Consider the following 26,196-nt stretch of genomic DNA (forward strand, 5'->3'; position numbering starts at 1 on the left):
GTTGCCGGACTTGTTGGGCTACGGAGGCATGGTGAGGGGAATGATCACTTAGGTTCTCAAACAATTGCCATGCCTCGGCATCATTTTTAGACATAAATGTCCCACCACAGGACGAATCCACCATTTGGCGGTGCGGCTTAGTTAAGCCATAATAAAACGTTTGAACAAGTAGCCAATCAGGCACTTGGTGGTGGGGACACTATTGGAGAAGGTCTCGAAGTCTTTCCCACGTCTCATGGAATTGCTCGCCATCCATTTGAGCAAAGTTTGTGATGGCTCGCCTAAGTTGGTTGGTTTTACCTATGGGAAAGTACTTCTCCAAGAACCGTTTCTGTAATTGGTCCCAAGTTGTGATTAAATTAGCAGGTAAAGAATTTAGCCAGTATTTGGCTTTATCCTTTAACGAGAATGGAAACAATCGCAACATTAAGGCCTCATTTGTGAAATTCTGGATCCTCACTGTCGAGCAAATTTCCAGAAATTCATTCAAATGCTTATAAGGATCATCATGAGTTAGTCCATGGAATGAAGGGAGCATTTGTATGGTGCTGGACTTAATCTCATAATGAGCAGCAGTGGTGTTGGGTAATTGGATGCATGATGGTGATGTATATGTAGTGGGTGTAAAATAATCCTTAAGGGTTCGGTTAGGCACATTTGGGACATCAGGATTAGCCATCTCTAATGGCTCAATGTATGAATATGAATACTCAAGCCTAGGAACACGGGCAGAAGCCCTAAGTCCCCTAAGAGTCCTTTCTAGTTCAAGGTCCAAACTCCACAATTCAGGGCAACAAGAACGGCGCCCGTGCATACACTACCCAAACACACGCAACAAGGTCCGACTCTGTGCATTGAGTATGAAAGTAAAATACCAAAGGGGGAAATACTCACAGCGGTTTAACGAAAATGCTTTACTCGTCTTGCAGATGCTTGATGTGTAGACGTTGTCTCCAACCTCTATTTGAGCTTTGACTTTCGTTTTAGCACTTTGGTGCTTTGCTTGTGAGTGTTTGCTTCTATTTACTCACTTTAGTGTTGCGTTTTTTTCTTTTTTATTTTTAAAGCTTGACTGTGCTCCGCTTGCACTTCGGTGATAGCTCCAGTTTCAAACGCTCTGCACACTTAGCAACACAAAAGCATAAAATCCTAAACTAAAAATTAAAATAAGAATGTAACTTTAAATTAATTAATTTCGCCAAAAGTCCCCGGCAACGGCGCCAAAATTTGATGGCTTGTTGAACACACCAAAAATAAACACTAAACTACACCAAATTCTTTTAGAATAATGGCAAGTCCAAGTATCGATCCACAGGGACAATTGTGAAATTAAACTAAATTAATTGTTAAATTCCTAAATTAATTTTGATAAAAAGATTGATTGTTCATAGCCTAAATTAATAACAAATAAATTAAGCTAAGGAATTAAATTATCAATAATAAATGAAATTGGGTTTACTGAATTGGGGGAAAAACTAGGGCAAAGAGTCCACCACTAGTCACGTAATTAGGGTTTCCAATTGAAATCAATTATGCTATGGTTTGAACGGATTAATGCTTCGCAACTACACGCTCATAACATTTAACGAGAAGATCATCACATTCAATGTACGAGCACGAACCATCTCAAGTAATACGAATCGTTCACTCTAAACTAAGGTAGTGATATGACTCGTTCCTCGTAGCATGGTTTGTCTCATACCTTGAATGCGAAGGAATAGAAAACTCATGTATGGATAACATTCAACAATCACAGAAAGTCAAATATTTGAAGAAATAATGAAAAATATATAAAAGTAACTTCTAAATCACCATACAAATGTTCAAACCTTTACATAATTAAAAATAAAAAAGAAAACAAAATAATTACATGGCTAGGGTTTTGATGAAACCCTAGAAAATGAGACTAGCCACTCATGGAGGAGTGGAATGAGGTAGATGGAGAAGAAACCACCATGGGAGACATCCTTGAAGCTTTTTGTTTTTCTTCCCTTCCAAACCCTAGCCTCTCTCTTTAGGTCCAAACAAGTTCCGAACCCTATTCCAGCCTTTTCCTTGCCTTTCTATACTTCCAATCTCGTCCAAACATGTTTAAAATGTCGGGTTGACTTTCCCAAAAAAAGTCAACGCACGTGCGGGAAAAGTCAACGCACTCCAAATTCTGTCTTTCTGCCCATTTTATGCTTCGACTATGTACAACCTGATTAACATTCAACACACACAAAGTATACGGTTTGGCCAGCAAGTGAAGTTAAGAGATTCTAATTAACGGCCTCAATGGTGTACAATTCGGCCTTAATAAAAAATCATGGTTTTGAAGATTTTGGAAAAATTGATAAATTGAAAAATATTCTAATTAATTATTAAGTATTTATATAATATATAATACTAATTTACATAATTTTTTTATGTATATAATACAAACTAATTTTATATACTATTATTTTTATATATATAACTATTAATTTGTAACAAATTTCACATCTTAAATCTTCCTCATATTCATTTCTACTTGATATTTCATTAGAATTAAAAAATATATATATGTATTAACTATAGTGGAACGAAGTGATTTTGAAAGTGAATTATAAAATTTAATCTACAATTAATAAATAAAATAATATAAAATAATACGAATCGATACAATTTGAATAGATTAAGTGATATTTTCCCACTTTGATGTAGAGCCTTCACCACGTAACTCTTCATATAAGCTGTCATTGTTATGCTTCTAGACGGTCTAGATGGTCAATAATCGGTTGGTTCATAGTATTAAATTGTCCTTTAATTTATTTGTGTTAGTTAGTCTGGAAAATGTAAATAAGTGAATTCTACCTTTTAAAAGATATTTTTTTAATAATAAAATCTCCTTCTCGGGATATTTATCAATAAATCTCATCCTACAAATAGTTTTACCAATTAATCCTAAGATTGTTTTATTGTTCTCACTAGTCCTGTTAGTGAGGAAATATATTTTCATTTGATCCTATTTCCTTTGTTTGACATAATTTAATGAGACAATTGTGCCCTTCCTTGCACGCACGTCCGTTTTTGGTGAGATTAGCCTCTTCCACACAACCAACATCAAATACACACCAACCCAAAACAAATAAAACAACACACCCAGGCCATAACCTAACAAAAAACAGAGCATGTCCCACATAACTAACATAAAACACACACAAAAACCAAAACAAATAAAATAACACACCTAGGCTCACACATCATGTTGTCACAATGTAAATACCCAACAAAAAACAAAGCATGTCCCACACAACCAACATAAAACACACCAAACCAAAACAAATAAAACAAAACACCCAGACCAACACATCTACGCCATCATCGTCCCATCAACGATCACCAAATATGACACGGTACATAGCTCTGGCACTGTCATAGCCCCCTACTATCGATATCTCTCACCGCCTCACCGTCAATGTGGCAACGACTCACCACACTCACACAACCAAACCGTAAATACCTCACATCTCAATCTGCAATCAAGGACGGCCGTCAAACTAAAATCAGGAATTTCAGATTTTTGGGGACGAAGATAGGGCAAATCGCAATAAACTATGGGTTACAAATCAAACTTAACCCAAATCGAAATGTCTTAGATACGTATCCCTGTTTTGATGTGCGTATACGGGTCGGGCCGGATGGCTAGGAAAATGGTTGTGTGGCACGTGCACTACACCACACAAAAAGCAGAGAGCATAAAAAACCTATAGTGCACATTTGGGTTGTGTGGCATCCATCCAACCACACAATTTGCCATGTGTTTATCATACAATCGGATAAACATTTATATACAACCACACATGAACACACCAATTTAAATCACAGAGCTATCACGCTAATAAAGTCAAACAAAGGTCACTCATGTCTTTTACATAACATAGAGGACTAAATGGATCACAAGTATTAATCTGGGACCAAATGGTACACACACTACAAGAAAATGGGGGTAAAAACACGGAAGCATTAGCGACAACGCTTGTCCCGTCGCAAAAAATAGTTTTTTGCGACGGCAGCTTAAACCGTCGCAAATGAAGGCTTTAGTGACGGCGTTGTCCTCGTCGGTAATAAAAAATGCGCGGATAGGGGAGTAAATGCATCAGTATTAGCGACGGATGTTTTTACCGTCGCCAAAAAAAATGTTTTGAGACGGCATACGTTTGCTGTCGCAAATAGTTTACATATTGCGACGGCAAATGTCCGTCGCAAAAAAGTCTAATTTAAACGGCGTCGTTTTATGAACAAAATACTTGCCATTTGCGACGGTGTAAAACCTACCGTCGCAAAAAGTGAAAAAATATTTTGCCCCCGCTCTTCCCTATTCATCTTGCCGCTCGATCAAAACATAATCCAAATCCCTAAATGTTTGAAACAAATTTTTTTCCCTAAATCCCTACGAAGCCGAACGACTGTATTGATCATTTCAACCAAATCCCTACGAACGGCGAACGGCGAACGGTGGTGCGGTGGTGCTGCGGCGAGGACGACAGGTACCGGCGGCGAGGACGACAAGTCTTCTCTCTGCGTATGCTCTCTCTCTCTCTCTCTCTCTCTCTGTATATATATATACAGATCTGTAGATCATCTGCGAATGTATATGATATATCTGTATAATCTATATATATATATATTGATAAATTTATATCATCTATATATATATATTGATATATATATATATATATATAAAAATATGTAAATTATATATAAATATATATATACATTATAATTCTAATTACATTGATATTATTCTCAACTTAAAACTAAAATCTGTTTTCATTGTTTTCCAATCATTTTATTTTTTTTGAAAATAAATAATAACACTTAATTTGTATATTTAAATAAATAATAATAACATTTATGGAAACACTCATTATTTCCAATCATTTTATTTTTTTGAAAAATAATAAACTTTTAAAAATTCACAACCTATTTTTAGATATTTAAAAAAAAAAATGTTAACGGGTCTCTTATTTGTGGCCACTTGCTAAAAATGTTGGAAATGAAAATATACATGACTTATAAAAGTGAATGATGTATAATCATTTTTAGCCTGATTAATCAATTGTTTTAATAGGGGTGTTTACATACTAGTTTAATTTGTTTATGAGATGATCCAAGTACTAAACCTATCCTTAGAGAAATTTTGGAATCATAAATCGTGAAATTTTAGAAATCGAACCAAAACCAAACTGCAAAATTTGTTCAAATCCAGTTTAGTTCCACGATTGAAGAGTTTCAAAAAACTTCATTGGTATACTTCAAATTTCATAATATAATCCAACAAATTTCTCATATTATATACACTAGTTAATCACTAAAGTAATGCAATTCTCAATAATATAAGAAGTGTCCAATAAAAAATAATATGAAAAATTACAAAAAAAAAAAAAAACTCAAAGTTTAAGTCTTATAATAAAATAAATCATGAGTTTAATTTTGCTGATACTGTTATTGATGTACCTATCATTTGTTTTGTTTTTCTTCCAGACAACTGTATCGAAAAGTAGTCTTTTTGATCATTTGATAAACTTTTGGGAATTTAGGCCGGGACTTGATCCAGGAACTTGAAGCCTTTATTTTTTGGTGGATTTTAAGTTCCAGTCACCACTCTATCGACAGGTAATGGTTCTGTGCTTAATTTGGTTGTACTGTACATCTATCTAGTCTGTGAACTTCATAACCATAGCTAATGCAGTTCTGCTATCATTTCATTATATGTAGTTTTTGTATTTTCTTTCAAGGAGAGCATATCTTACAATGTTCCCAACATGTAGCGTGCGAGGTATTTAAGTATTTACGTTACCTGATTGATCTTTGCTGGTGTGTTTGTGGAAGTAATTTGTAGTATGGAAAGTAATTGGGCCTCCATATATATAGATAGAAAAGAAACTTGGACTGGGCTTTCTTATTCTACTTTGTTACATAAGATTATGTATGTGATGTTCAAAATTATAATATACAAAATAATGATCCATCTTTATTAAATAATTTTTGAGACAATATACTTGATTAGTGTGTTTTTGTATAACTCATCTATCAAGTTTATAAATAATGCCGCATAGTATTATGGATACTAATAATTTGGAGAATTCTACTATACACATCCATTTATCATATGCATCATTAGTTATGTCATTTTTTTTTTCTTTAGTTATGATGAATTATCTTCGTTAATTATGATACTATTTTAGTTGAGACTTATAAGATCTTTGGTTGTGCCTCCTGTGGTGTTTGGTTATGATTTATTTATTTTTTAAGTTATGACTCAGAAAGTATGAAATTATATCATTTTTTTCTTCAATTAATTGATTTCACGTGTTGTTGTATAAGTATTTCATTTTTTATGTTCTCCTATTAAATCGGTAAATAACTAACTAGGATAAGACTACCTACCTATTTGAGAGAAATTGGATGGATAGGTATCATGGTACATGAATACGTAGGTATTATATTTAGAGTTACTTTGATGAGATATTTTTGTGGATGTGTACAGATGATGGATAAGAGTTGGATCGATTTGCCAAATAGGATGTCGAGCGAATACATTAATGGGATTGATGAATTCCTTGTGTTTGCCTACACCAATAGGGTTGAAGGTTCGATGATCAGTTGTTCGTGTAGGAAGTGTGAGAATCGATACTATTTTGTACGAGAGGGTGTACGGGAGCATCTGATTTTGAATGGTTTTTTTAAAAAATACAAACATTGGATTAATCAAGGGGAATCTTACGTATCTCTGCATGGTAATCGGGAGAATGAAACATTAGCTAATTCAGACATTGGGGATGATATGATTGGAATGATACAAGGGGCTATGAGAAATCCACATGCCGGTACAAGTGTTGAGGGTGATGAACCACAGGGGCCTGATCCCCATGCATTTGAACCCTAGCTCGGTCCAAATGCAGAGACTGCAAAGTATTTCAAACTTCTTCAAGATGCACAAAGTGAATTGTATCCGGATTGTCAGAAGTTCACATCTTTGTCATTCATTGTTCGACTTCTACATTTGAAGGTGCTTAATCAGTGGACAGACAAGTCTGTTGACATGTTACTTGAGTTATTGAATGAGGCGTTCCCATTGGGTGTGAAACTCCCGGACTCATATTATAAAGCTCAAAAGGTTACAACAGATTTGGACTTCACGTATGAGACGTGGGATGCATGTCCCAACAGTTGCATGTTGTTTCGAAACGAGGACGCCAATCTTGACAAATGTGTCATATGCAACAGTTCTAGATGGAAATCAAATGGTGATGGTGGTTCAAATGGTCCTAACAAAGGTGGCAAACAAATAGCTGCAAAATAGATGAGGTATTTTCCTTTAAAGCCAAGGTTGCAGAGGTTGTTTATGTCATCAAAGACGGCCAAGTTCATGAGATGGCATGCAGAGGAACGAACTGATGATGGTGTCTTCAGGCATCCTGCTGACTCCCTTGCATGGAAAGATTTTGACCATCGGAATATTGACTTTAGTAATGATTGCCGAAGTGTAAGGCTTGGCTTAGCATCTGATGGTTTTAACCCATTCAGGACGATGAACATAGTTCATAGCACTTGGCCTGTTGTGCTCATTCCGTACAACTTGTCGCCATGGATGTGCATGAAGCAACCATTTCTAATTTTATCCGTGCTTATTGATGGGCCGAAAGGACCTGGCAAGGAGGTTCAACGGGTATATACTGAATGGGTTTTGGTATCGAGTAAAGGCCATGGATGATCGTCGAGCCACACAAAATTGTGGTGTAGCTTTGAAGGCAGATACCATAAGTTATGCTAGTCGAAAAGACAAGAATCCTCGTGTGGGGTCTGTGTACTATTATGGACAATTGACAGATATTGTTGAGATTCGATATTCCAATGAGAAGAAACATGTGTTGTTTAAGTGTGATTGGATTGACAACATTCACGGGAAAAAAGATGTCTTCAATTTCACGTTGGTGAACTTCAATCATTTGTTGTACCGAGATGATCGAATTACCAATGAACCTTTCATCTTGGCGTCCCAAGCAGAGCAAGTTTGGTATGTTGCAGACCCGTTACAACCAGACTAGCAAGTCATGGTGAAGATGTCTCAAAGTGGTTTATTTGATATGAGTTCGACTGATCCACAAATCGAGCCATACATGAGCCAACAATTGGAAGAAAATATAATGCTTCGTGATGAAGAAGTTGGTTGGGTGAGGGAAGCCGCAGAAGGGGAAACAGTTGATGTTCAAATAGGCTGATATTTAATCAACATTAGTAATTCAATTAAGGCCAAGGTTGTAGTTAATCATCAATTTCTTAATTTACTTTGTCTTTGTAATTGTATTAGTTCAATTAATGTCATATTATAGTTGATGACAAACCATTGTCTATGTTTCTAATGTCAATTAATGTTATATTGCTTGCAGATTATTATGGGAAGGCAGAGAAAGCTTGATCATCCCCGGCGCATGATGTCTGATGTGCTACATAACAGGACATCAGTAGCACCACCATCAGAGGAGGCATCACATCGGCCACCATCGGAGGGGCCATTAGTGCCACCACCATCTGAGGGGCCATTAGTACCACCGTATCGACCACCATCAGTGGCACCACAGCAGCTACCATGTACTCAGCCTCCACGCCTACCATCGGTACGTCCACCATCAGTGGCACCACAGCAGCTATCATCATCAGCTTATGAGCCATCTGCAGGTATATAAATTTGCTTTGATTTGTATGAAAATTATTTACACATACATTTATTTATGCTCATTATATATAACTTGTTTATTCTCATTGTATTTTGCAGACCCTTCGACTTCTTCACAGCCCACCTCAGGTTTATTTGATATGATTTGTATTCACATTATTTAAATTTGCATTTGTTTATTACCATTGCATATTGTTTATTGTTATTGTATCTCGCAGGTCATGTTAGTTCTTCATCAACCTCGATTAGGCGTGGTAGAGGATGTGCCAAGGGCATTAAAGAGTGGGGTACTGGTAAAAAGCTGGACATATAATTTGATGCAAATTACTGCCCAATAGGAGATAACGTGGCCAAGTTAACTACTCAACTTGGCATTATTGTAACGCCCTCAAAATAATAGCATTAAACCCATCAAATAAAACATCCATTACCATACGAAATATCCACATTCTTTTATTCATCAGAGTTTCATTACAAAAGTATTACATGTTAACAACAAAAGCAAATGCCTTACGGGCTTACAGCTTTCCAAGTTAACAGTTGGTTACAACAAAAGAGTGCTAACTCATTTACATATTAAGCCCTTGGCTTGAATACACATGTAATACATCAAAGAAATAAAACGACAAAAGTCCGCCTGCTTCTAGTTTCCCAAGCTACGTCCTTGGAGGTGATATGCTACCTGTACCTGAAAATGATATTCCCATATAGGGTGAGCCACAGCCTAGTAGAAATACACTAAACCAACCATGAACAATGACTAAAAGATTAGCAATTGATAGATGGCCAACACAGTTACATCCACATAAACCACATCTTTATGTCATACGACTTATGAGTCCAAGTTACTTTTCATTTTCCCCTTTTCAACAGATAAGCATTTTAGCTCTATCATCGTCTCAACAGATATGTATTACAACTATATCCCACATTCACAGATAAGCACATAAGCTACATCCATATTTCACAAAGATAAGCATATTAGCCCTATCTTCACTTCTCTAGACAAGCATATGAGCTGTGTCTACACTTCTCAAAGATAAGTGTATGAGCTCTATCTTCATTTCTCTAGACAAGCATATGAGCCGTGTCTTCGGAGTTCATCCCCTATCTTCTCCCAACACTATCCGGTTTAGAGGTACATCCCCCATCTTCCCCTAAACCGCGGAGTACATCCCCCATCTCCTCCTCTACACATAACGTATACAAACACATTGGTTCTATATACAATCATTCAATACATACAGTTAATGTATTCTATCAACCGTCAAATTCCATGACACATTTCATTGATTAGTTTTTGTTTGCCTAATCATCATGCATTGTCTACAACAATCACGACTATCCTCCACCGATAGCCCAAAGCAGTTATTTCTAAACAGAAAATAAATGCACAAATGGATATTCAATCAACATTTCATTTCGGTGAGTGATAAATAATTCAACTACACCCTTTAACCCCATACATTCTCATTCTCAACAATCCCATTTCATTTCCTCATTTCTCACGATTAATTATCCCAATTAATCAAACAATGTAATTAGGTCATTTTCCATAATTAATATTACAACCCTTAAGGTCCGATTTTCATCAACGATTCAACATTTATTCCATTTCTCTATGCCAAACATGCATCTAGGTTCATTATAAATAAAACCCCGACTTTTGTAAAATTACACAAAAGCCCCAAACTTTCACGAAATTACCAAACCAACCCCAACATCCCAAAATACTAAAATTTAAAGACAAAATCCATAGAGAGGAGTAGGATATCACTACCTCAAATCCGGAGCCCCAAAGGAGAAGATGACAAAACCCAACGTGCTCCAAATCCCGAAATTTTCAGATTAAAATGAAGCCCTCGACGATCAACAACTCTTTTGTAAAGGCCAAAGATGAGAAAATCACTCCTACTAGATCAAAACCTAGAGAGAAGGTAGAGTTCTAGAGTGAGAGGCTCAACAATGGTGTTTTTGGAAAAGTAGGAGAGAGAAGAGAAAGTGAAAAAGTGATTTGAAAAGTCAAAACTCGGAACTTAAACCCAGTCGCCCCGCTCGAGCGTCAAACACCCCGCTCGAGCATCACTCACAGACTCCCGCTCGAGCGCCAACAATCCCGCTCGAGCGGCGGATACACACTCCCAGAACTTTTACAGAACCAGGTCTCCGTTCGAGCTTCCAACTCCCCGCTCGAGCGGCACTCACACAACCCCGCTCGAGCGGCCAATCCCATGCTCGAGCGTCCAACACTGCACAGGAAATACTGGATGGGTGAAACTCCCGCTCGAGTGCCAAAACCCCCGCTCGAGCGGACAGGTTAAAATCTGGGCAACTAGTTTTGGTTTCTAAACTCAACCAACCTGTAACAAACCTGCCCAACACATCCTATAACTCAAATACGAAGTAAAAAGGATGTAAACAAGATAATAATCAACTACCAACATCTACGGACACATGTCCGGATCACTGTACAACAAGGGTAAACCCGGGATCGCTATAACCTCCCCCCCTTAAAGAATTTCGTCCCCAAAATTAAGCACAAGTTTTCAAAAACAAGTTTTCCTCCATTTTAAACAATGTTACATTTTAACATTCAACAATTCGACCCATTACCGGTCATCCCATCCCTTTAACAAGAGGCATTTCACAATATGTAAACAACATATGTACTTTCAACATGCATCAACATTACGTATTTCCTTTCCAATTTCAACAATATATTCAACACATGTAATGTTACTTTCAACTTCCATATGAGGCAAGTTCCAAAACATACTTCCAATAAATCAAGACATTTTCAATGTTTCACAACTTAAGACATATATAAAAGCTCTTAAGTTCAACAATAGTTCAAAATCTAAATACAAGATTACATATCAACAAACAAGTCCGGATATTTTTCGCGGACCTCCAACTCACGTTCCCGAGTGGCTTCCTCCACTCCGTGATGTTTCCACAAGACTTTCACCAAAGGAATGGTCTTGCCACGCAGGACCTGATCCCGCCTATCCAAGACCCGAACCGGTCTCTCCTCATACGAGGCATCCTCATCTACCTCTAAATCGGTCCAATCCAATACATGTGATGGATCCGGCTCATATTTCCGAAGCATACTCACATGAAACACGTCATGCACTCCGGACAACTGCGGCGGTAAGGCTAACCGATAAGCAACCTCGCCAATCCTTTCAAGGATCTCAAAAGGTCCAATAAACCGAGGGGATAACTTCCCACTCTTCCCAAATCTCATCAAACCTTGCCTAGGTGATATCTTCAGAAAGACATGATCACCTACCTCAAACGCCAAAGGCCTCCTCCTACGGTCAGCATAAGATTTCTGACGACTCTGGGCTGTAACAAGCCTCCTACGGATAAGCTCAACTTTCTTTGTTGTCTCCCTAACCAACTCCGGACCCAACAAAGGTGTATCACCCACCTCGGCCCAACAAACTGGAGACCTACACGGTCGGCCATACAAGGCCTCAAACGGTGCCATACCGATACTAGACTAAAAGCTGTTGTTGTAGGCAAACTCTACCAATGGTAAGTGCCTCTCCCACGTCCCACTGAAGTCCAGGACACAACCCAGAAGCATATCCTCGAGGATCTGAATAGTACGCTCGGACTGCCCGTCAGTCTGCGGATGGTAAGTCGTACTAAAGGTCAACTTAGTGCCCAAGGCACTCTGCAAGCTCTGCCACAACCTAGCAGTAAAACGAGGATCTCTATCTGAGACGATCGTCACTGGGACCCCGTGCAATCTCACTATGTCCCGAATATACAAGTCGGCAAAATGATCTACCGAATCTCTCACGCGCATAGGAATGAAGTGCGCCGACTTAGTCAACCGGTCTACAACCACCCAAATAGCATCACTACCCCGCTGAGTCCTCGGAAGACCTACAACGAAGTCCATAGTGACATGCTCCCACTTCCACTCGGCAATAGGCAAGGGTTGCAACAAACCCGCTGGCCTCTGATGCTCGGCCTTCACTTGCTGACAAGTAAGGCACTTAGACACGAAGATTGCCACATCTCTCTTCATGCCCCGCCACCAAAACTGGCGACCTAAATCCTGATACATCTTAGTACCTCCCGGATGCACCGCAAGACGTGAATGGTGAAACTCTCAGAGTACTTCCTCTCGGCAAGACTCCGGCACAAACAAACGGTCTCGGTATCTCACACTCAGGTCGAGATACACCGTCAAACCCTTCTCAACCTTCCCACCTGAGATCTTCTCTCGGAAGGACTCTGCCTCAAGGTCACCTCTCTGTGCCTCTAACACTCTAGTCACAAGTGTGGGCTGTGCAACAACAGAAAACAAGGCCGTAGCCTCAACAGATTCGCCTGGAAGCAAATCAAACTCGCCAAGTGCACCCAACATCTCCCATTCCCGGATGGCTATACAAGCTACATCACTAATGGATTTCCTACTAAGGGCATCGGCCACAACATTGGCCTTTCCCGGATGATAGTGCAACTCAAAATCATAGTCCTCGATGAACTCCATCCACCTCCTCTGCCTCAAATTCAAGTCTCTCTGTGTAAACAGATACTTTAAACTCTTGTGGTCTGAGAACACCTCGAACCTCTCACCATAAAGGTAGTGCCTCTAGATTTTCAAGGCAAAGATCACAGCCGCTAACTCTAGATCGTGTGTAGGGTAATTCTTGTCGTGTATTTTCAACTGACGTGAGCCATAAGCTACTACTTTCCCTTCTTGCATCAACACACAACCCAAACCCTCTCGTGAGGCATCACAATAAACCGCATAACCCAACCCTCTCTCCGGAATAATCAAAACCGGAGCGGTGGTCAATCTAACTTTCAGCTCTTGAAACGACTTTTCGCAAGTCTCACTCCACACAAACTTGACTCCCTTCCGAGTCAGCCTAGTCAACGGTGACGCTAACCTGGAGAAATCTTTCACAAACCGGCGGTAATACCCAGCTAATCCCAGAAAACTGCGGATCTCAAACACACTCTTAGGCTGTGCCCAATCCTGCACTGCCTCTACCTTGGATGTATCAACAGACACTCCTTCCCCGGATACCACGTGGCCTAAGAATTTGACTTCCCTCAGCCAAAACTCACACTTTCCAAATTTGGCATACAGCCTATGGGCTCTAAGCAACTCAAGCACCACTCTCAAGTGTTCCTCGTGCTCCTCCTCAGAAGACGAATAAACAAGAATGTCGTCCACGAAAACGACTACAAATCGATCCAAGAATTCCTGGAAGATCCGGTTCATCAAGTCCATAAAGACTGCCGGTGCATTGGTAAACCCGAATGGCATCACCAGAAACTCATAATGGCCATACCGCGTACGGAATGCCGTCTTAGGAATATCCTCCTCCCTGACCCTCAACTGGTGGTAACCCGATCTCAAGTCTATCTTAGAGAAACAACGGGAACCCTTCAACTGGTCAAACAAATCATCTATACGGGGCATAGGGTACTTATTCTTGACTGTAGCCCGATTCAACTTCCGGTAGTCTATATACAATCTCAAGGCACCATCTTTCTTCTTAGCAAAGAGGGCCGGTGCTCCCCACAGTGAAACAGTAGGGCGAACAAAACCCTTATCTAGCAATTCCTGGAGTTGAACTTTCAACTCAACCAACTCTACTGGAGCAAAACGGTAACATGCCATAGAAATCGGCGCCGTGCCGGGCACTAAATCAATGGAGAACTCTATCTCTCGGTGAGGTGGCAAACTAACAAGGTCTTCGGGAAAGACATCCGAATACTCACAAACCACCCTCGGCAACACAAGCTGGGTCTCACCACACTCACCACTCTCAAAGCTAGCAAGTAAACCACTAAGCTCACTTCGCCCTCGCGAATCATACCTCGGTGGCAAAACACTACCAACCCGGTCTCCCAAGAAATGGAACCACTTCCCGCTCAAGGTACATAACGTGACCCTTTGGCGGTAGCAATCGATAACAGCCCGGTATGACGATAGCCAGTCCATACCCAAAATAACATCAAAACCCTTCATGGGCATGACAACAAACGGAAAAGGAAGCCTATGGTCGGCGACCTCTATATCACAACCTCTAACACCTTGTTTTAGGATCAACTCACCACCAAGAGGTGACACTACACAAATAGGAGATGCTAACTGTGCTAACTCCAATTCCAACACAGATGCAAATGCAGCAGATACAAATGAATAAGATGCACCCGTGTCAATCAACACGCTAGCAACCAAGTTACAAAACAGAAAAGTACTTCTCACTACCGATGGAGCCGGTACTAAATCCTGCGCGGTAACAGCATACACGCGCCCTGTAGGCCCCTGATCCACCTGCTCACCTCTAGGAGTATACGACTGCTGCACTGACTGGGACGACGAAGCCCCCGGATTGGCCCTCGAGGCCTGCACAGACTGAGCTGGCTGAAATCCCTGCGTCTGTCTAGAACCAGACGCTCCTGAAGTGGCACTCAACTGTGGGCAAAACCTCTTCAGGTGCCCAGGCTGTCCACACTGATAACAAGACAAGGGCTGCCCCCTGCCCAAACTCTGACTCTGCGGTCTAGCTGAAGAAGAAGCAGCTCTCTGACCCCCACCCTTCTGCGGGCAAACTGAAACCTTGTGACCCAGTTGGCCACACTTGTAACACGCAAACTCCCCCTGATTGCCTCTCCTCGAGCCTGCACTCGGCACTGGAAAGGTCGATCTAGAAACTGCACCCTGAGGCTGCTGAGGGTTATAACCCCTCTGTCTCCTGCCATCGCCCTGACCATCCTGGCTCCTCTTGGAGCCTCTCTGCCCCTCATCCTCCTCCTGCATCATGACCTCCATATGAGCTGCAGCATCCACTAAATGTCTATACTCTCGGATGTAAGACCCACCAACTCTCAGCTTGAGGCCCCGCCTCAACTTCCGCTCAAACTCATAGCAACGGCGTTCTTCGGACGCCACCAACTCAGGTGCAAACCTGGACAAACTAGTGAAAGTGGCCTCGAACTCTGCCACAGACATACCCTGCTGATTAAGCCGGCTAAACTGATCCATCAGCTTCTCCCTAGCCACTGCAGATAAGAACCTCTCCTGGAAAGCATTTACAAACGCCTCCCATGTACCACCAACACGAGCCTTCTCGTACTTCCACCATTGACCCGTATCTCCCTTCAGCTGGAAGGATGCCAAAGTCACTTTCAGTGCCCGTCCTCGATGCCAAGCATCTTGAACGTCTTACTCATCTGTTCCAACCACTCGTCAGCCTTCAGTGGTTCCTTCGGATCCCCAACAAATTCGTCCGGATTAGACCGGAAGAACTCCCTCTTCAAGAAAGAAGGCCTTGCCTCGGCTGCCTGATTCCCAGCCCTGAGAATACCCAAAGCCCCTGCTATCTCTCGTGCCAAGGCACTCATAGCCTGCTGACCCACTGGCTCGGCCATATTGGCCTGGCCAACTCCCTCCTATACTGCCGGAATCTCATTCGTTAAAGGTACTTCCTGCCTCGCAGGTCTACCACACCTAGCACCTCTTCCTCATTCTGACATCCTAATAAAGGTAATACAGAACGTTAGCACATTCACAAATGTGTCAAAACTAAACACTCACGTCCTAATGCATGGACAACTGTAATTCACTCCACGTAAGCACATAAACACATAAACACTTACGAATTTCATTTCCGGATAATGACAGTCCCGAGGCGTTACTAGAGTTCCGGTTAGAAACAGCATTGATCAAGTGCCTTTCCAACAAGACTCCCAGAAACCCAAGGATCCAATCAACATCCTAGAAACTACATTCCATACCCACATAATCACATAAGCATGTTATCAATTAAGCACATAGCATATGACACTACATCTAAGTCTCTACCAAGCGAGACAAACCCATTGTGATACTAATCACTTCCCACGTACCCAAAGTATTCGAACCCGGTACGCTCTGATACCAAGTTGTAACGCCCTCAAAATAATAGCATTAAACCCATCAAATAAAACATCCATTACCATACGAAATATCCACATTCTTCTATTCATCAGAGTTTCATTACAAAAGTATTACATGTTAACAACAAAAGCAAATGCCCTACGGGCTTACAGCTTTCCAAGTTAACACTTGGTTACAACAAAAGAGTGCTAACTCATTTACATATTAAGCCCTTGGCTTGAATACACATGTAATACATCAAAGAAATAAAACGACAAAAGTCCGCCTGCCTCTAGTCTCCCAAGCTACGTCCTTGGAGGTGGCATGCTACCTGTACCTGAAAATGATATTCCCATATAGGGTGAGCCACAGCCCAGTAGAAATACACTAAACCAACCATGAACAATGACTAAAAGATTAGCAATTGATAGATGGCCAACACAGTTACATCCACATAAACCACATCTTTATGTCATACGACTTATGAGTCCAAGTTACTTTTCATTTTCCCCTTTTCAACAGATAAGCATTTTAGCTCTATCATCGTCTCAACAGATATGTATTACAACTATATCCCACATTCACAGATAAGCACATAAGCTACATCCATATTTCACAAAGATAAGCATATTAGCCCTATCTTCACTTCTCTAGACAAGCATATGAGCTGTGTCTACACTTCTCAAAGATAAGTGTATGAGCTCTATCTTCATTTCTCTAGACAAGCATATGAGCTGTGTCTTCGGAGTTCATCCCCTATCTTCTCCCAACACTATCCGGTTTAGAGGTACATCCCCCATCTTCCCCTAAACCGCGGAGTACATCCCCCATCTCCTCCTCTACACATAACATATACAAACACATTGGTTCTATATACAATCATTCAATACATACAGTTAATGTATTCTATCAACCGTCAAATTCCATGACACATTTCATTGATTAGTTTTTGTTTGCCTAATCATCATGCATTGTCTACAACAATCACGACTATCCTCCACCGATAGCCCAAAGCAGTTATTTCTAAACAGAAAATAAATGCACAAATGGATATTCAATCAACATTTCATTTCGGTGAGTGATAAATAATTCAACTACACCCTTTAACCCCATACATTCTCATTCTCAACAATCCCATTTCATTTCCTCATTTCTCACGATTAATTATCCCAATTAATCAAACAATGTAATTAGGTCATTTTCCATAATTAACATTATAACTCTTAAGGTCCCATTTTCATCAATGATTCAACATTTATTCCATTTCTCTATGCCAAACATGCATCTAGGTTCATTATAAATAAAACCCCGACTTTTGTAAAATTACACAAAAGCCCCAAACTTTCACGAAATTACCAAACCAACCCCAACATCTCAAAATACTAAAATTTAAAGACAAAATCCATAGAGAGGAGTAGGATATCTCTACCTCAAATCCGGAGCCCCAAAGGAGAAGATGACAAAACCCAACGTGCTCCAAATCCCGAAATTTTCAGATTAAAATGAAGCCCTCGACGATCAACAACTCTTTTGTAAAGGCCAAAGATGAGAAAATCACTCCTACTAGATCAAAACCTAGAGAGAAGGTAGAGTTCTAGAGTGAGAGGCTCAACAATGGTGTTTTTGGAAAAGTAGGAGAGAGAAGAGAAAGTGAAAAAGTGATTTGAAAAGTCAAAACTCGGAACTTAAACCCAGTCGCCCCGTTCGAGCGTCAAATACCCCGCTCGAGCGTCACTCACAGACTCCCGCTCGAGCGCCAACAATCCCGCTCGAGTGGCGGATACACACTCCCAGAACTTTTATAGAACCAGGTCTCCGCTCGAGCTTCCAACTCCCCGCTCGAGCGGCACTCACACAACCCCGCTCGAGCGGCCGATCCCACGCTCGAGCGTCCAACACTGCACAGGAAATACTGGATGGGTGAAACTCCCGCTCGAGCGCCAAAACCCCCGCTCGAGCGGACAGGTCAAAATCTAGGCAACTAGTTTTGGTTTCTAAACTCAACCAACCTGTAACAAACCTGCCTAACACATCCTATAACTCAAATACGAAGTAAAAAGGATGTAAACAAGATAATAATCAACTACCAACATCTACGGACACATGTCCGGATCACTGTACAACAAGGGTAAACCCGGGATCGCTATAATTATTGTGCAGAATGGTAACATTGTTCCTTTTACTTTTCTTGACTGGAACAATGTGCCTGATGATATTGTTGATGCTATCTGGAAGGATGTGAAGGTAAAAGTATATTTTTGTCCACAAATTCGAATTCCAAATTTGTGTTATACTTAGCCTTAAACTTTGAAATTGTGTTTTATAGGACAATTTGAATATATGTCCAGAGGAGTACAAGCCAACTGCATGAAAAACTGCAACAACATATGGAAGGATCACAAAAACAAGATTAAGGCTAAATGTTTCAAGCCTAGAAGTTCTGATCCTAATCTGAAGGATGATGTTCCTATGCACATTGTGCCAAGCCAGTGGGAACAACTTGTGGAGTATTGGCGTACTTCCGATGCTGAGGTATACAAATAAGTTATATTTATGATATGTAAACATACAAATCATATTTACATACTTACATTTGTTGAACCTGTTATAGAAAATTGCAAGTAGGAACGCTAAAAATCGGCGAGCTCACGGCATAGCTCATACCACAGGGCGTACTACTTTCTCTCAGATCCGGCATGAGGTTTACATTTTATTGTTTTATTTTTGTATATAAACAAACATTGTATATTTGCAAATTATTTGGATTCTAATTTTCATATTTCTAAAAAAATGTAGATGACCAGTAAGGGGGAGTCTACTGATAAGATGAATGTTTGGCTTATGACACGTAAAGTAGATGACCCAGATGTTATCCAGACCTTGGTAGTTTCCAAACACCTTTGATTGTATTTAAAGTTTATTTTTTGTGTGTCAACCATCTTAATTTGGCATATACTTGTATGTCTTATTCAATACAAGATGAGTTTAATCGTCAACTCTTTATGCTACTTGAGGATGGTCGGACTTTAGAGGCTAGGAATGCCATTTTTCATGAGTTGATAGGTCATGACGGACATGGATATTATTGCACATAAGGGAGAATTGTGCCTTGGAGAGCGGTGTATAAAGATGGTGCTGGGCTATCACAGTCAACACCCCAGCCATCGACTATTGATCAGATCACGCAGCAGGTTCGTGCAGAGCTAAGGCATGAGTTGAGGGAGGAGCTGCGAGCAGAGTTCTCTACACATTTACAGCAGATGAGAGCTGAGATGATGGCCCTTGTGTCACAAGGGGCGAGTGTGGATCCCAACAGACAGGTTCCATATAAATTAAATTGTTTGATAGTTCAATTTTCACTCAAGATTATGTATAAAATTCGAATATGATTAACACATTATGCATTGACTAAAATAGGTTCCTGATGCATCGAGTGGCCACCGGGCATTTAGGAAATCTGCAGAAGACGAGAATCCATATACACCATTACCAGAAGATCAGGTATAAAATGTATCTTTGCATTCTAAGCTAAAATGTATGTTTGCATTCTTTACATTCTAAGTTAAGAGACTTGTGGGAAAAGACAGGACTAGTTAGAGCCGGATTTAGCACGAAACTTGGCACACACGACCACGTAGGCACGAGAGACTTGTGGGAGAAGACGGGGCTCGAATCGGGTTCCCAGTTTGGGAGTTAGAGTCGGATTTCACTTTGGGCAAACTAGTTCCTTAAGAAACTTGAATTTGAGAAGTTAAGGCCCCAAAATCACCAAATGGCGTTGGTTTAGCACGAAACGTGGCACACACGACCGCCTAGGCAAGAGAGACTTGTGGGAGAAGACGGGGCTCGAATCGGGTTCCCGATTTGGGAGTTAGAGTCGGATTTCACTTTGGGCAAACTAGTTCCTTAAGAAACTTGAATTCGAGGAGTTAATGTCCCAAAATCACCAAACGGCGTCGGTTTAGCACGAAACTTGGCACACACGACCGCCTAGGCACGAGAGACTTGTGGGAGAAGACGGGGCTCGAATCGGGTTCCCGGTTTGGGAGTTAGAGTCGGATTTCACTTTAGGCAAATTAGTTCCTTAAGAAACTTGAATTCGAGGTGTTAACGCCCCAAAATCACCAAACGGCGTTGGTTTAGCACGAAACTTGGCACACACGACCGCCTAGGCACGAGAGACTTGTGGGAGAAGACGGGGCTTGAATCGGGTTCCCGATTTGGGAGTTAGAGCCGGATTTCACTTTAAGCAAACTAGTTCCTTAAGAAACTTGAATTCGAGGTGTTAACGCCCCAAAATCACCAAACGGCGTCGGTTTAGCACGAAACTTGGCACACACGACTGCCTAGGCACGAGAGACTTGTGAGAGAAGACGGGGCTCGAATCGGGTTCCCGGTTTTGGGAGTTAGAGTCGGATTTCACTTTAGGCAAATTAGTTCCTTAAGAAACTTGAATTCGAGGAGTTAACGCCCCAAAATCACCAAACCGCGTCGGTTTAGCACGAAACTTGGCACATACGACCTCTTAGGCACGAGAGACTTGTGGGAGAAGACGGGGCTCGAATCGGGTTCCCGGTTTGGGAGTTGGAGTCGGATTTCATTTTAGGCAAATTAGTTCCTTAAGAAACTTGAATTCGAGGTGTTAACGCCCCAAAATCACCAAACGGCGTTGGTTTAGCACGAAACTTGGCACACACGACCGCCTAGGCACGAGAGACTTGTAGGAGAAGACGGGGCTCGAATCGGGTTCCCGGTTTGGGAGTTAGAGCCGAATTTCACTTTAGGCAAACTAGTTCTTTAAGAAACTTGAATTCGAGGTGTTAACGCCCCAAAATCACCAAACGGCGTCGGTTTAGCACGAAACTTGGCACACACGACCGTTTAGGCACGAGAGACTTGTGGGAGAAGACGGGGCTCGAATCGGGTTTCCGGTTTAGGAGTTAGAGCCGGATTTCACTTTAGACAAACTACTTCCTTAAGAAACTTGAATTCGAGGCGTTAATGCCCCAAAATCACCAAACGACGTCGGTTTAGCACGAAACTTGGCACACACGACCGCTTAGGCACGATAGACTTATGGGAGAAGACGGGGCTCGAATCGGGTTCCCGGTTTGGGAGTTAGAGTCGGATTTCGGTCTAGTCAAAATTATTTACTAAACTATCTTTCTAATTATATAGTAGTCAATTTTTTTTATATTTTTCTGTAATTAAAATATTAACACCATTATATGATTATTAATTATTTTTATCTTGTTTTTTTCAGATATTTCCTGAGTAGCAGTTTGCTTCTTGTGGAATGCGGGCGTATAAAGATTATGACCAACTTTTGTTTTTGTAACCCACGAAAGAATCAAGACGAAAACTTTTGGTTTTGATTTTGATTTTGATTTATGTTATTTAAATTTGTGAACAACATTATGTATGTATTATGCGACATTATGTAGTGGCATAATTTTTATTGTTATGAATTTTTATTTGTGTATTGTTATGAATGGAACAACATTATGAATTATCATTATTTGTCAACTTTTGTTTATGTATGTAGGTTATTTTAATTTTTTTAATAATTTCCCAACAGGTTTTTTTTTTTTGAGACGGCATACCACCTGTCTCAAAAAAAAATTGTACGAGGCTTTTGCGATGGCACCCATACTGTCGCAAAAGCTATGGAATGTAATTGAAAAATAAACCTTTAGCGACGGCTCAGACTGCCGTCGCCAATAGTTATCAGCTACGACTCTTTTAGCGACGGTATTCTTGCCGTCTCAAAAAACCCATTTTAGCGACGAAAATACTGTACCGTCGCAAAAACTCAGATTTTCTTCACTTATTGGCGACAGAAAATTGCCGTCGCAAAAAAAGGTACTCTCCCGTCGCAAAAAACAATGGTGACGGCACTTACCGTCGCAAAAAACCAAATTACCGTCACAAAAAGTATTAGCGACGGCGTATGGGGCATTTGCGACGGCGTTTTGCCGTCGCAAAAAACACTTTTTTTTGTAATGACAAGTTCAACATTTAGAATTTATGGGTAACTCTCCCAATTATTATTCAAAAAACGCATATTGATAAATAAGTACGATTTATAAGATTAGTAACTGCAATTTTTTCCCCTCTCAACAAATTAGGCTGATATCCTTATGTTTGTGGATTCATTCACTACATTTGGTTTTAAAATTTTTAAAAATAATTTTTAAATTTGTATTTTAATTTGTAATTTTCAATCCAACAAATTTGTACAAAAGAATACAAGATGAAATTGTTTGGGAAAATATCAAATAAGTGGTATTTTTTTAAAAAAAAATTATAAATAAGTAATAAAATTTATAAATATTAATAATTAAAGTCATAATTTTTTCATAAATCTATAATTATTTTTTAAAAATTCCACAAAATTGTAATTTTTCCAAATTATTATATGAAAGGAGAATTACGTCCCAGTAAAATAGTTTAAAAAAAATATAAAAAAAATACTACAGGCATGTTGAGGTGCACCCATAACTTTTGAGTTGCACTAGACAAGGAGCTGCGCCCTCCATACTTTGTAAATTTTTTGTCTTCTATCTCGTTATTTTCCCGTAGGCTCTGTTTGGGAAGAGTTATTTGAACTAAAATAATCAATAAAGACAAAATAAATTAAAAAAATTAATAAGATAAAATGTTATATTCAATCAATAATCATTTTACTTTTTCTCTTACAATCATCAAACTAGCTATAAAAAAAAAATCAACTATCTTCTTAAACACAATTTTTTGAATAAACTACTAATAGATCCTAATAGTTATACTTAATTCCCATCAAATCCTATTCAAAATAAGTCTTGGTAAATTCTCTCTAAAAATAAATTTTTTATGACAATTTTTTACACGTCGCTAAAAATTCATAATTAGTGACTTTTTTTTTGTCTTGATTTTTATAAATTGTCATTAAAACTTATAATTAGGCCTCGTTTGGGAACATGCTAATTTAGTAACTTTTTGACTATTTGGCTAAAATATGAGCTAAAAAAAACTAGTATGTTTGGGATGACTTTTTGGTTTTTTACGAAAAGATGTACAAAAAGTAGAGAGAAAAGCGAATCTTTGACTTTTTGGTATGGGTTGTTGACTTTTTGGCTAATTTAGTAACTTTTTGACTTTTTTGCTAAAATGGAGGGTTCCCAAACGAGGCCTAGTGACTTTTTTTATAACAAAATTTTTTCATAAGACCTATTAGACAATAAGTCCACTTGTTAGGACCTATACGTAAGTACCCCTAATTTTTTAGCCAAGGTAAAATAATAATAAAAAATCAAAAAGTCAAACAAGACCTATATATATATATATATATATATTTTTTTTTTTTTTTAAGTAAACGAGGCCTATATGAATACTTTAATTCTTCCAGTGGTGTTACACGCATCAATTAGTATATCAACATGTGCTATGATATTGTCACTTCAAAATTATGAACCCCACCTGTTATACAAATTACAAAAATTAAAACTTCTAAAATTATGTCATATTATATATTAATATAATAATCTCTCTCTCTCTCTCTCTCATATATATATACATATATTATTAAAAGTAATATTTTTCTCATGTATACGCGACACATCATAAGAGTTTTTTTTTATTTTTTATGAGACCTACATCAGTATGTATTTTCTTAATTACATATAGAGTTCTACACAAATCCAATTATAATTTAAAAACTAACTTTGTTTATTTTATATGGACTCTATTTGAAAAATATTTCTTTTTCATATATTTTTTTATCGTAAATTGATATAATTCATAAATTCAATACTAATTTTGTATTTCACGATTTTCTTCTTAATTCTTTCAAAGGTATTAAGATTTTTTTAATACTAAATTGCCTTTTTTAATTTTTTTTTTTCATGCATTATTTTATACACAACACCAATTCTATATGATTTTATATTATGGATTTGTCGTTTAAATTTTATAGTGATTCTATATATGAAAATATATTTCATTTTTTATATTATTTTATATAATTACAACTCACAGGAGGAAAAACCGACACAACAATGATACTCTCGAGAAACCTCTAAAGTTTGGATTTACTGCTTGAGTTATTTTTTCAATTGTTGATTAGTAAGTTCTTTTATGTTTTGACATCATATTACAGATGATTAATCACTTCACAATTGAGATATATCTATCGTTTGGATATTTGCATTGCTTTTTTTTTTAGGTTTAAATATTGTTATGTGATTCTTTCTTAGTTACTCATTGTTGAATTTCTTTTATATACTTACCCAAAAAAAGAATTTCTTTTATATAGTTAATATTTTAATTTAATTAAGAATATTTTATTTTACAATTTTAAAATTTAATATATATATCATATAAAATCATTATATGATAATCCAATTACAACATATTTATATTTAATTTTTTTGATAAATTTTATATAATTTCTATTTCTACATATTTTTATTTTCTAAATGAATATAAAAGTAAATTAAATAATTAGAATTACTTTTAATTTTATGTTACTAATTTAAATATTATTTTCAATATCAAAATAAGTATTCATTTTAGTATTTTATAATTTAATATATATTATAAAAAATTATTATATGATAATTACACTTTTATAATATGATAGAACTAAAATTATTAAAATATTAAAATAATTTAACTAAAATTAATATATATAAGTATTCAAGTAATAATTTTATAAAACGATAGAATTAATATTATTAAAATAAATAATTAAAATTATATTTTAAATTTAATTTTAATTTAAAATTAAAATTATTCTTTTATAATAGACATTATAATTATACTATTAAATATTTTTTAAAAAAAATAAAATATACATTAATTATTATACTACACATATAATTTTATTCTTACTCTTTTAAGTATACGCACTGTACGAAATCTTATCCACTGCCTTTCAAATTTTCTTGTCTTTCATAGTCACCGTTCTCACTGTTTTAAATGTACGCACTGTACAAAATCTTATCCACCCATTTTGAATTTTTCTTCTCTTTCATAGTCACCGTTCCTATCTTTGAGGGGTTTTTTTTTTTTTTTTTTTTTTGGCTTATTTGATTTGTCTATGATCAAATAAGAAAATGTATTCTTATTAATAGAGTCACAATCACAGAATTTTAAAATATTTATAATCACAATTCACATTTTATATATTTTTAAATAATTTTTATTTATTCTTTACATAGTTTAATACATTCTTAGCAATTATTTTTAACATTTCCTTGTAAGCAATACAACACATAAAATAATTTTTTTTAGTTAATAAAAATTAACTTTTAATCACAACCAAATGAAATCTAAAAAGTTATTGTATTAGTTTACAAATTTATTTTTACTAAATTTTTTTAATTCATTTGACAAACTCATTTTTCACTGAAAAAGTTCATTTCAATTACTCTAAAAGCTAATTAGAAAATTATGTAAAACGAATTAAGCTTTTTAGCAATAGCTTCTTCTTTTTTTGTAGATTTATTTTAATCCAATAGTTTTTTTGGTGATGTTTGATAAAATTAAAAACTAAAAACTAAATACTAAATTTTTCAAATTAAAAAATTAGTTGATAAAAATTTAAATACTG

General features: G+C 37.9%; 1 long non-coding RNA gene across 1 annotated transcript; it reads left to right on the forward strand.

Moving 5' to 3' along the window:
• The first annotated feature begins 5,365 nt into the window (after positions 1–5,365).
• On the forward strand, positions 5,366–22,103 carry LOC145799076 (uncharacterized). The gene is made up of 2 exons (XR_014341074.1): positions 5,366–5,640; positions 21,868–22,103. It is a non-coding gene; the product is annotated as an uncharacterized LOC145799076 (long non-coding RNA).
• Positions 22,104–26,196: the final 4,093 nt, after the last annotated feature.

This window comes from Camellia sinensis, chromosome 9, assembly GCF_055761805.1.
Source record: "Camellia sinensis isolate YWXY chromosome 9, ASM5576180v1, whole genome shotgun sequence".
NCBI classification, from domain to species: Eukaryota; Viridiplantae; Streptophyta; class Magnoliopsida; order Ericales; family Theaceae; genus Camellia; species Camellia sinensis.